We start from the raw sequence: 10,564 nt of genomic DNA, 5'->3' as shown, positions 1-10,564 counted from the left end.
GTTTTGATCACCCGTTGTAGTTGACCATCCTTTACAGAATATCTTTGTTTTGATCACCCGTTGTAGTTGACCATCCTTTACAGAATATCTTTGTTTTGATCACCCGTTGTAGTTGACCATCCTTTACAGAATATATTTTTGTTTTGATCACCCGTTGTAGTTGACCATCCTTTACAGAATATATTTTTGTTTTGATCACCCGTTGTAGTTGACCATCCTTTATAGAATGTCTCCTCTCTGTGATCACATAATGCTACCAGGTTTTATCCATGGAACGGATGTGTTCCTTAGCCTTCACCCTCAGTGCTGCGATGCTGGTACTGTGTTCCAGGTCCTTAGCAGAGGGTACTTATCATTGAAGCTGGGGGGGCACTGGTAGGGTGGCGGGGCCATAGACTGCATCCCCTGTACCATCACCTGGTGCACCACACCATGTCCTGGTGGACTGTCGAGGAAGCCATGGCTGTGGCTATGGGAGTGGGAGTGGTTGGGGTAGGCAGGCTGAAGGTGAGGGCCCTGCCCTAGGCCTGTATATCCGGGGATAGTGTGCATTGGGGTGGCGCTGGGCATGGACAAGGCCAGCCAGGGGTCCAGGGGTAATGGGTTGGACATGGGCCCCACATTGGAGGGCATGGGCGGCCGGTTGAAGGACAGCATGGGGAAGTTGTGGAGCTTTGTTGAGCTGGAGTCCATCTTCTCCTGACGTCTCCACTTAGCCCGACGGTTCTGGAACCACACCTGGACACGGACAGAGAGGATACCCTAGTATTAGTCTAAAGTAGTCACTCAGTAGTGTACACTACATCGTATTACAATAATAGTAGTAATAATAGTATTTGTAGATTGTGTTGTTGTTGATGTTTTACTTCAATGTAAAAAAAAATGGCCTGGACTAAACTATTCAGAATTCAAATCAATTTGGTTGGAGGCAGGTGATTCTCGTTTACTGTGTAATTTATCTCACCTGTGGTAAGTTGCCGGTGCCTACTGGTTAAAAATAGTCATTGAACCAGTTTTAAAAAGAGAAAACAGAACATTCTGCTCCACTCCATTTCAAAATGTACCAATATATAATATATTTGACGGCAACTGTAGGAGTCTCCACCTCCTAAACAGAATCTCTCAGCCAAAGCATGGGCCAAACTTCCCCTCCCATTCCAACATGTGAAAGATGAGAACACTTGCAAAAACCTGCGTGCCACAGTCTGTGGACAGATGCTATGTAGTGCCAGTAGTAACGCTAGTCTAGTAATAGTTCACAGCCAAAGGCTCCATACCTGGACAGTATTATTAGTGTATAGTAATAGTAGTATTAGATAGGTGGAGGATCCACTCAGTATTATTAGTGTATAGTGATAGTAATAGTAGTATTAGATAGGTGGAGGCTCCATACAGTATTATTAGTGTATAGTGATAGTAATAGTAGTATTAGATAGGTGGAGGCTCCATACAGAATTATTAGTGTATAGTGATAGTAATAGTAGTATTAGATAGGTAGAGGCTCCATACAGTATTATTAGTGTATAGTGATAGTAATAGTAGTTTTAGATAGGTGGAGGCTCCATACAGTATTGTTAGTGTATAGTTATAGTAATAGTAGTATTAGATAGTAAAAGGCTCCATACAGTATTATTAGTGTATAGTGATAGTAATAGTAGTATTATATAGGTAGAGGCTCCATACAGTATTATTAGTGTATAGTGATAGTAATAGTAGTATTAGATAGGTGGAGGCTCCATATAGTAATAGTAGTATTAGATAGGTGGAGGCTCCATACAGTATTATTAGTGTATAGTGATTGTAATAGTAGTATTAGATAAAGGTGGAGGCTCCATACAGTATTATTAGTGTATAGTGATAGTAATAGTAGTACTAGATAGGTAGAGGCTCCATACAGTATTATTAGTGTATAGTGATAGTAATAGTAGTATTAGATAGGTGGAGGCTCCATACAGTAGTATTAGTCTATAGTGATAGTAATAGTAGTATTAGATAGGTGGAGGCTCCATACAGTATTATTAGTGTATAGTGATAGTAATAGTATTATTAGATAGTTGGAGGCTCCATACAGTATTATTAGTGTATAGTGATAGTAATAGTAGTATTAGATAGGTGGAGGCTCCATACAGTATTATTAGTGAATAGTGATAGTAATAGTAGTATTAGATAGGTAGAGGCTCCATACATTATTATTAGTGTATAGTGATAGTAATAGTAGTATTAGATAGGTGGAGGCTTCATACAGTGTTATTAGTGTATAGTTAAAGTAATAGTAGTATTAGATAGGTAGAGGCTCCATACATTATTATTAGTGTATAGTGATAGTAATACTAGATAGGTGGAGGCTCCATACAGTATTATTAGTGTATAGTGATAGTAATAGTAGTATTAGATAGGTGGAGGCTCCATACAGTATTATTAGTGTATAGTGATAGTAATAGTAGTACTAGATAGGTGGAGGCTCCATACAGTATTATTAGTGTATAGTGATAGTATTAGTAGTACTAGATAGGTGGAGGCTCCATACAGTATTATTAGTGTATAGTGATAGTAATAGTAGTATTAGATAGGTGGAGGCTCCATACAGTATTATTATTGTATAGTGATAGTAATAGTAGTATTAGATAGGTGGAGGCTCCATACAGTATTATTAGTGTATAGTGATAGTAATAGTAGTATTAGATAGTTGAAGGCTCCATACATTATTATTAGTGTAGAGTGATAGTAATATTAGTATTATATAGGTGGAGGCTCCATACAGTATTATTAGTGTATAGTGATAGTAATAGTAGTATTAGATAGGTAGAGGCTCCATACATTATTATTAGTGTATAGTGATAGTAATACTAGATAGGTGGAGGCTCCATACAGTATTATTAGTGTATAGTGATAGTAATAGTAGTATTAGATAGGTGGAGGCTCCATACAGTATTATTAGTGTATAGTGATAGTAATAGTAGTACTAGATAGGTGGAGGCTCCATACAGTATTATTAGTGTATAGTGATAGTATTAGTAGTACTAGATAGGTGGAGGCTCCATACAGTATTATTAGTGTATAGTGATAGTAATAGTAGTATTAGATAGGTGGAGGCTCCATACAGTATTATTAGTGTATAGTGATAGTAATAGTAGTATTAGATAGGTGGAGGCTCCATACAGTATTATTAGTGTATAGTGATAGTAATAGTAGTATTAGATAGGTGGAGGCTCCATACAGTATTATTAGTGTATAGTGATAGTAATAGTAGTATTAGATAGGTGGAGGCTCCATACAGTATTATTAGTATATAGTGATAGTAATAGTAGTATTAGATAAATGGAGGCTCCATACAGTATTATTAGTGTATAGTGATAGTAATAGTAGTTTTAGATAGGTGGAGGCTCCATACAGTATTATTAGTGTATAGTGATAGTAATAGTAGTATTAGATAGGTAGAGGCTCCATACAGTATTATTAGTGTATAGTTATAGTAATAGTAGTATTAGATAGGTGGAGGCTCCATACAGTATTATTAGTGTAGAGTGATAGTAATAGTAGTATTAGATAGGTGGAGGCTCCATACAGTATTATTAGTGTATAGTGATAGTAATAGTAGTTTTAGATAGGTGGAGGCTCCATACAGTATTATTAGTGTATAGTGATAGTAATAGTAGTATTAGATAGGTGGAGGCTCCATACAGTATTATTAGTGTATAGTGATAGTAATAGTAGTATTAGATAGGTGGAGGCTCCATACCTGGACACGGACCTCAAGGAGGTTGACCTTCATGGCCAGCTGCTCCCGGTTGTAGACATCAGGGTAGTGGGACTTCTCAAAGGCCTTCTCCAACTCATGGAGCTGGAAGGTGGTGAAGGTGGTGCGGTTACGCCGGTGCTTCTTCTTAGGGTGGTCCTCCTTTGGAGGCTCAGGGTACTTCCCCTCGCTGTCCACCCCCTTCTGGAGGTCTCCCAGGTCCCTGTCACACTTGTCCCTGGAGAAAAGGCCTGACTCTGAAGGTAGACAGTAGAACAGGAGACACAAGTGTTTGTTTAGATATCTGTCTTTTGCATGGGAGCTCTCGATTCATCTGGCAGTGCCAGTTCTACTTACCAAAAGTGGCCTACTGTGCAGCTCTCTCTATGGGTGATGTCATAACGTCCGTCTTTCACTGCATTCCTCTGTCCCAGTAATCCCAAGTGGACAGATGCCACCTGTTAAACCTGAGTGTCCTCATGTGCCCTGGGAATGGACAGCTCTAATCTACACCAAGACTGTACTTGTCCTCTGCACTGCCCCAGTCCAGATCATATTTTCTAAGAGGTTGAAGCCCCACTACACATGGCTGATGGATGGTAGGATCCAACCTTGTCCAAATCAAGTCAGTCGATATCCAACCAGCTATATCTTATCCAAGCCTGGTCCTAGATCTGGTTTTGTAAAGGTAGAAACATTAAGTCCAACATTTTAGCTATACTGTAGTGATAAACTGTAGTCTCTGAATCTTGAGAAAATGACAACCCAAGCACTGTGTGCTTTCAACTGTCCCTGCCTTTCCTCCTGGATGAGATTAGCACTGTATGCTTTCAACTGTCCCTGCCTTTCCTCCTGGATGAGGTTAGCACCGTATGCTTTCAACTGTCCCTGCCTTTCCTCCTGGATGAGGTTAGCACTGTATGCTTTCAACTGTCCCTGCCTTTCCTCCTGGATGAGGTTAGCACCGTGTGCTTTCAACTGTCCCTGCTTTTCCTCCTGGATGAGGTTAGCACCGTATGGTCCTCCAGGCCCTCAGTGTCCACTTTATGGGTCCATTCGTACCCTATGGGGGTGAGCAGGGGGTCCTGGTCCTTACTGAAGCCCAGGGTCAGGTCAATGCTGTGGACCCGTCCTCCTCCGCTAGACCCCCCTCCCTTCACCATGTCATGGTAGTTGTCTGGTAACAGGCAGCCATCGTCCTTCATTCCCAAGGTATCCATTGACAAATGCATCCAAGAAAAGAAGGATGTTGTCAAAGAGCACTTCGATGGGGGATCCAGATCTGTCTGTCCTTGTCAGTCTGCAAAACAGGGAAAGTTAGACACGTTGATTGCATCAACAAAGAGTTTTGCAGAACTGCTGACCTGTTCTGTTGTCAAAGTATATATTTGCCACTTGCATATGCTCTTCGTTAATATCGTGCATTATGAGATATTGATTGTAATGCATATTACTACAGTAACAATCAATTTCCCTTCACGTGGAATACTAATGGCATATTCAATGGGCATGTGTTCCATGCCTTACTAGAAAAAAACTAAACCTGGACATTTTCACTTGTGTACCAGTTTGCATGAAAATATATTTTTCATAAAGAATGTTATGTTTTGGAAATATTTTATGTATGTAAAAAAAATTTTAAACTGTCACTTTGCTGGTTGAATGAATAAATACTGTAGTTACTTTCCAAATAAAAAGTAAAAAATCTGTCTTTGATTTGATAGTTTTTTAGGATGGCAACAGACGCATTCAGATTAAGTACTATACCTTATGCCATTGGAAAAACAGACTGCAATGAAATGAAATGAAGACTTATCTTAACAATAATATCTTCAACAACAAATAGTAGCTGAAACTAAGTGGTAGTAGTACTATCAACTCAAAATAAACACACTGTAAAAAGAAATCTAGTTGTTTCAACTAAATATTATTAATTAACTGGTTCCACAGCCTTTTTATAGTTTTCTCAGCTTTTTGGTCAAAGTCTTAACTGAACTTAACATTTTTTGTTGGCCCAAACTTAGCTCCAACATGAGAAAACATAGGCAAAAATTCTGTCAACTTGAAATTCTGTGTTTGCTCAAATTATCTCATATGCTCATTCAACTGGAAATTATTATTTTAGCATCTTTTTAACATGCAATGTTTTCAACTGACATATTTGACATACATTGTTCACATTCATTTATTCAGTAATTCATTTTCAACACTTCCTCACCTAGGATTTGAACTCACAACCTCTTGGTTCACAGCATTCCAATCTTCCTGCTACACCACCATGGCTGGGTCAATGACTGAGTTCACCTGTATTGCTACACTTTGCACTTCAAAGTAAATCTCAGCTCTGTTAAAAGTACACTCAAGAACAACTATTTTATTTATCATAGTGACTCAGGAGTTACATTAAAACAGAGTAATATGCCCCACCAACAATAGACAACTAAATAGAAAACCATCAAATTGCTGAAATAATCAAATCAAATCAATGATGAGAGAATAGTCAGATTAACTGAGAGTTATCAACGTGTGTCAAATATGTAAGTAGAAAACATTGTTAAAAGCACTGTGTGTTTGTATAACTATTTGCTCAGCCTTTTTTTTTGTTAAGATGCCCAAATAATAATTTATTGTTGAATGAACATACAGTTGAAGTCGGAAGTTTACATACACCTTAGCCAAATACATTTCAACTCAGTTTTTCACAATTCCTGACATTTAATCCTAGTAAAAATTCCCTCTCTTAGGTCAGTTAGGATCACCACTTTATTTTAAGAATGTGAAATGTCAGAATAATAGTAGAGAGAATTATTTATTATCAGCTTTTATTTATTTCTGTCACGACTTCCGCCGAGGCTGCCTCCCCTCCTTGTTCGGGCAGGTTTCGGCGTTCGTCGTCACCGGCTTACCAGCTGCTGCCGATCCATTTATCATCACTCCACTTGTCTTGTCTAATTAATCACACACACCTGGTCCTTATCCCCAATTAGTCATTGTATAAGTGTTCCCTCTGCTTCCTTGTCTGTGTGGGTGATTGTTTGTAGTGAGCTGTGTGTAGATCGGTTGAGCTACCCTTACCTTGTTGTTGCCAGGGTAGATATTTCCCCCTGTGCCTGAGTGTTGCTGTCGCATGCTTTCGCAACTGTTTATCGACGGAATAAACTCTTTGGATGGGTATTACTCTCCTGCTCCTGTCTCCTTCTATCACACGCATCACACTTTCATCACATTCTCAGTGGGTCAGAAGTTTACATACACTCAATTAGTATTTGGTAGCATTGCCTTTAAATTGTTTAACTTGGGTCAAACGTTTCGGGTAGCCTTCCACAAGCTTCCCACAATAAGTTGGGTGAATGTTGGCCCATTCCTCCTGACAGAGCTGGTGTAACTGAGTCAGGTTTGAAGGCCTCCTTGATCGCACACGCTTTTTCAGTTCTGCCCACACATTTTATATAGGATTGAGGTCAGGGCTTTGTGATGGCCACTCCAATACCTTGACTTTGTTGTCCTTAAGCCATTTTGCCACAACTTTGGAAGTATGCTTGGGGCATTGTCCATTTGGAAGACCCATTTGCGACCAAGGTTTAACTTCCTGACTGATGTCTTGAGATGTTGCTTCAATATATCCACATAATTTTCCTTCCTCATGATGCCATCTATTTTGTGAAGTGCACTAGTCCCTCCTGCAGCAAAGCACCGCCACAGCATGATGCTGCCACCCCTGTGCTTCACAGTTGGGATGGTGTTCTTTGGCTTGCAAGCCCCACCTTTTTCCTCAAAACATAACAATGGTCATTATGGCCAAACAGTTCTATTTTTGTTTCATCAGACCAGAGGACATTTCTCCAAAAAGTACAATATTTGTCCCCATGTGCAGTTGCAAACCGTAGTCTGGCTTTTTTATGGCGGTTTTGGAGCAGTGCCTTCTTCCTTGCTGAGCGGCCTTTCAGGTTATGTCGATATAGGACTCGTTTTACTGTGGATATAGATACTTTTGTACCTGTTTCCTCCAGCATCTTCACAAGGTCCTTTGCTGTCGTTCTGGGATTGATTTGCACTTTTCGCACCAAAGTACATTCATATCTAGGAGAAAGAACGTGTCTCCTTCCTGAGCGGTATGACGACTGCGTTGTCCCATGGTGTTTATACTTGCGTATTATTGTTTGTACAGATGAACGTGGTACCTTCAGGCGTTTGGAAATTTCTCCCATGGATGAACCAGACTTGTGGAGGTCTACAATATTTTTTCTGTGGTCTTGGCTGATTTCTTTTGATTTTCCCATGATGTCAAGCAAAGAGGCACTGAGTTTGAAGGTAGGCCTTGAAAGACATCCACAGGTACACCTCCAATTGACTCAAATTATGTCAATTAGCCTATCAGTAGCTTCTACAGCCATGATATCATTTTCTGAAAATTACTTGTGTCATGCACAAAGTAGATGTCCTTACCGACTTGCCAAAACTATAATTTCTTAACAAGAAATGTGTGGAGTGGTTGAAAAACGAGTTTTAATGACTCCAACCTAAGTGTATGTTAAACTTCCGACAGAATTTTTGCCCACGTTTTCTCAAGTTGAAGCTAAATTTGTGCCAACTAAAGTTGTTTAGTTCAGGTAACACTTGACCCGGAAAGGTCAGTAAACGAAAGAAGAAGAAAAAAAGCTGTGGAACCAATTACTTAATAATAATTAGTTAAAACAACTAGATTCGTGGGTGTTTATTTTTTATATATATATTTTTTTGCAGTGCAGAAATAATATCACTAGCAGCATGTGTAAATGTACTTACCTCTATCCAGGTAACTTAGTTACAGTATACATCCTCTACCAGTGCTGAGCCAGGCGTTGTGGCTCCTCTATCTGACAAGTTGTAAATGACTGTGGATGGGAGTTCTGTTAGCAGTGCACCTAATCCTCCCAACCACCACGGATAAGGCTTGTTAATTCATTAATCCAAATCAATTGAGGCTCAAGATTATCATCAGATCGTTGGCTTGGTAACAAGCATGTGAGGCAGCAAAAGTGGTCTCCTTAAGTCACTATGCTGTAATGTTACAGTAATAGAGGGTTGTGATGTTATTTAACGTTATAACAAACAAGGAAAGTTCTGGAACAAATACTCAGTACACCAGTCAACGCAACATGTAAAGAGTTTGGTCCCATGTTTCATGACCTGAAATAAAAGATCCCAGAAATGTTCCATACGCACAAAAAGCTTATTTCCCTCAAATTCTGTGCACAAATGTGTTTGCATCCCTGTTAGTGAGCATTTCTCCTTTGCCAAGATAATCCATCCACCTGACAGGTGTGGCATATCAAGAAGCTGATTAAACAGCATGCTCATAGGCCTCCTGAGTGGCACAGCGGTCTAAGGGACTGCATCGCCAATCAGAATGAGATTTTCTTTACAGACATAAATACTCCTCAGTTTCATCAGTGCAAAGTAATTTTTTGTGCACTCTCCTCAAACAATAGCCTGGTACTTCTTCACTGTAATAGCTACAGTAAATTGGACAGTGCAGTTAGATGAACAAGAAGTTAAGCTTTCTGCCCATATAAGATCAAATCAAATCAAATTTTATTGGTCACATGCGCCGAATACAACAGGTGCAGACATTACAGTGAAATGCTTACTTACAGCCCTTAACCAACAGTGCATTTATTTTAAACAACAACAACAAAAAAAGTGTTGAGAAAAAAAGAGCAGAAGTAAAATAAAATAACAGTAGGGAGGCTATATATTCAGGGGGGTACCGGTGCAGAGTCAATGTGCGGGGGCACCGGCTAGTTGAGGTAGTTGAAGTAATATGTACATGTGGGTAGAGTTAAAGTGACTATGCATAAATAATTAACAGAGTAGCAGCAGCGTAAAAAGGATGGGGTGGGGGGGGCAGTGCAAATAGTCTGGGTAGCCATGATTAGCTGTTCAGGAGTCTTATGGCTTGGGGGTAGAAGCTGACATGTCTATGTCCTGGAAAGTGTGCTGTTACTTACAACAGTCATGCTAATCACATTAGCGCACATTAGCTCAACCGTCCCGTATACGGGACACCGATCCCGTAGAGGTTAACAACTTTTACCATAGCAAAGGTATCACAAATGATTTGTTTGAGCTGTGTATGGTAACAGAGGACAACGTTTCCAATCTACTATGCTTAATGAGCACAAACAAAGCAACTGGGCTGGATAACCTTCCTGCAAGATTCATAAAGGATAGTGCTTGTGTCACTGCTAAAATGATAACGCATATTGTAAACCTTTCTATTAGTAGTGGTACATTTCCCAATGATCTCAAAACAGCCCGGGTGGTTCCGCTCCACAAGAAGAGCAGTAAAAACAAATGTAGGAAACTACAGGCCTGCGTCGATCCTCAGCACCTTATCCAAAGTTGTTGAGAGATTCCTTTTTTTTAATCAACTTGAGGGATACCTTCTCGAGCAGAAACTTATTTCTGAACAGCTCATTCCACTGATACTTGCCTTATCCACCAATTTTTGACCACATCAAGCAGGAAAGTGGAGAAGGGGAACTATACAGGTATGGTCATGTTAGACTTGCAGAAAGCTTTTGACACTGTGGACCATATGATATTGTCCTGATGAAACTGAAATGCATGGGTCTAAATGATGTAGCAGTGATCCATTTTAGGGCCTCTCTTATTTCTTATATTCGTTAATGCTATGTCAGATACAGTAAAGTGAAAACTCCTGCTTTATGCTGATGACTCAGCCATACTGGTATCAGGGAAGGATACAGTTTACATAGAGGAGACCCTGAGTGAGGAATTGCATTTTGTTAGAGATTGGTTGACTGACAACAAACTGTCGCTACA

At 39.7% G+C, this 10,564-nt stretch overlaps 1 pseudogene across 1 annotated transcript; it reads right to left on the bottom strand.

Moving 5' to 3' along the window:
• Window positions 1-253: 253 nt before the first annotated feature.
• On the bottom strand, window positions 254-4,956 carry LOC311120348 (retinal homeobox protein Rx1-like; annotated as a pseudogene). Its single transcript has 3 exons — window positions 4,702-4,956; window positions 3,740-3,993; window positions 254-738 (listed from the first exon to the last, which is right to left on the bottom strand). The product of its transcript is annotated as a retinal homeobox protein Rx1-like (transcript).
• Between the last annotated feature and the right edge of the window lie 5,608 nt (window positions 4,957-10,564).

Source organism: Coregonus lavaretus, assembly GCF_964263955.1.
Source record: "Coregonus lavaretus genome assembly, contig: HAP1_SCAFFOLD_628, whole genome shotgun sequence".
NCBI classification, from domain to species: Eukaryota; Metazoa; Chordata; class Actinopteri; order Salmoniformes; family Salmonidae; genus Coregonus; species Coregonus lavaretus.
This window is presented reverse-complemented; position numbering and strand designations above follow the sequence as displayed.